The following is a 1,969-nucleotide window of genomic DNA, read 5'->3' as shown; positions in this document are numbered from 1 at the left end:
GTAATGGTGAAAGTGGGCACCCTTGTCTTGTTCCTGACTTTAGAGGAAATGCTTTCAATTTTTCACCATTGAGGATAATGTTTGCAGTGGGTTTGTCATATATAGCTTTTATTATGTTGAGGTATGTTCCTTCTATTCCTGCTGTCTGGAGAGTTTTTATCATAAATGGATGTTGAATTTTGTCAAAGGCTTTCTCTGCATCTATTGAGATAATCATATGGTTTTTATTTTTCAATTTGTTAATGTGGTGTATTACATTGATTGATTTGCGGGTATTGAAGAATCCTTGCATCCCTGGGATAAAGCCCACTTGATCATGGTGTATGATCTTTGGAAACCAGAAGGGAAAGAGACACGTGTACCCCAATGTTCATCGCAGCACTGTTTATAATAGCCAGGACATGGAAGCAACCTAGATGTCCATCAGCAGATGAATGGATAAGAAAGCTATGGTACATATACACAATGGAGTATTACTCAGCCATTAAAAAGAATACATTTGAATCAGTTCTAATGAGGTGGATGAAACTGGAGCCTATTTTACAGAGTGAAGTAAGCCAGAGGAAAAACATAAATACAGTATACTAACGCATATATATGGAATTTAGAAAGATGGTAACAATAACCTGGTGTACGAGACAGCAAAAGAGACACTGATGTATAGAACAGTCTTATGGACTCTGTGGGAGAGGGAGAGGGTGGGAAGATTTGGGAGAATGACATTGAAACATGTAAAATATCATGTAAGAAACGAGTTGCCAGTCCAGGTTTGATACACGATACTGGATGCTTGGGGCTAGTGCACTGGGATGACCCAGAGGGATGGTATGGGGAGGGAGGAGGGAGGAGGGTTCAGGATGGGGAACACATGTATACCTGTGGCGGATTCATTTTGATATTTGGCAAAACTAATACAATTATGTAAAGTTTAAAAATAAAATAAAATTTAAAAAAAAGAAAAAGAAAAAAAAAAAAAGAATACTGGAGCGGGTAGCAATTCCCTTCTCCAGGGGATCTTCCCGACTCAGGGATTGAACCTGGGTGTCCTGCATTGCAGGCAGATTCTCTACCGTCTGAGCCACCAGGGAAGCCCAAAGCAGTGCATTTCCTCCAAATCTAGATGTTCTGGGACCTCTGAGGCTGCAAAGGCATTGTTCTCTGATAAGATTCCATTCTTGTGCCATTGAAACTCAAAACAGGATTTCCTTTCATAAACTGATCACCTCCAATTCACTGGTCATAATTTTGATTTAATTATGTTTGATGTGTTAACTTAGACATGGTTTTCTTGTAATGTATCAGCCTTCTTAAGTATAATAGACCTGCTTCACCTTTACATCTCTTATATTCTAGTCCCTGCTTTTGTTTTCTAGGTTATCCACCATAAAACCTTTTTCTAAGCCGCTGTTAAAGTAACTTTCTTCTTAGTTGGGGTGGCTGGCAAGGAACAGATTTAATTTAGGGCATGACACTCTGAGTTCAGTTTTGGTACAGCATACCAAGTATTCCACAATTAACATTTGTTCATCTGAATGTCCCTGGACGTGGTCCAAACCATTCTTTCCCATGTTAAAAGTGCTACAAAAATAAAATCATGTTTTAGTGCTGAAAACAATTTTTAAGCAGTTAGTGAAAACACTGCTCCCAGATTCATCAATTGAGTTCATACCTTAGGAACTAGGATTATTCATTCCCTGATATTTGTATGTCTATATGATTGAAGGCTCTATTAATCTGCAGTTTTCATACAAGACTCAGCACAGAAGGGGGAGGGGGTATTGAGACTAGTAACACTGTGACAGATTTTCACAAGGTCAGGAGGACACTCTGACCCTCCCTGCTAGCCCCCATCTGTTCCCATAGTATTCTCCGGCTCACAGTCGACTGCTAAACACCAACACAAAAACAGACTTGGGCTAGTGCCATTTTCAAGGCATATGCTATGCTAAGTCACTTGATGAATCTGGGA

General features: G+C 39.6%; 1 protein-coding gene across 1 annotated transcript in view; it reads left to right on the top strand.

Moving 5' to 3' along the window:
• The window catches only part of TRIM9 (tripartite motif containing 9), a 116,750-nt gene that overhangs the window by 89,590 nt on the left and 25,191 nt on the right, over positions 1–1,969 (top strand). The gene's annotated exons all lie outside the window — the stretch shown is intronic.

Source organism: Bison bison, unplaced genomic scaffold (assembly GCF_000754665.1).
Source record: "Bison bison bison isolate TAMUID 2011002044 unplaced genomic scaffold, Bison_UMD1.0 scf7180017864174, whole genome shotgun sequence".
NCBI classification, from domain to species: domain Eukaryota; kingdom Metazoa; phylum Chordata; class Mammalia; order Artiodactyla; family Bovidae; genus Bison; species Bison bison.
This window is presented reverse-complemented; position numbering and strand designations above follow the sequence as displayed.